This window comes from Patella vulgata, chromosome 7 (assembly GCF_932274485.2).
Source record: "Patella vulgata chromosome 7, xgPatVulg1.2, whole genome shotgun sequence".
NCBI lineage: Eukaryota > Metazoa > Mollusca > Gastropoda > Patellidae > Patella > Patella vulgata.
In genome coordinates this window covers 62008295-62008627 of record NC_065885.2, presented here as the reverse complement: position 1 = coordinate 62008627, position 333 = coordinate 62008295, and positions in this window count along the sequence as shown.

Below are 333 nucleotides of genomic sequence, written 5' to 3'. Positions count from 1 at the left end.
TTTCGTTTTTTAAAGTTCAAAATTTCATTTACTTATTTCACTACACTATGATATGGAAGAGTTGTTATATAACCAGTGTTCTGGATGATATGAGGGATTTTCCAAGGAAACAGTCTGTTACGGCGAGTTTTTGGCATGAGGTGCATGGAACTGTGGGCAACCCACTAGAAACATCAAATGTCTGATGTTATAGGGTCAAAAGCCGCTCATGTGACCCCTGATGCAACCTCCCACAGCAACTGGTCAGATCTTCATGTAGTAGTTTTTGGCGTGAGGTGCACGGAACTGTGGGTAACCGACAAGAAACATCAAATGTCTGATGTTATACGGTCA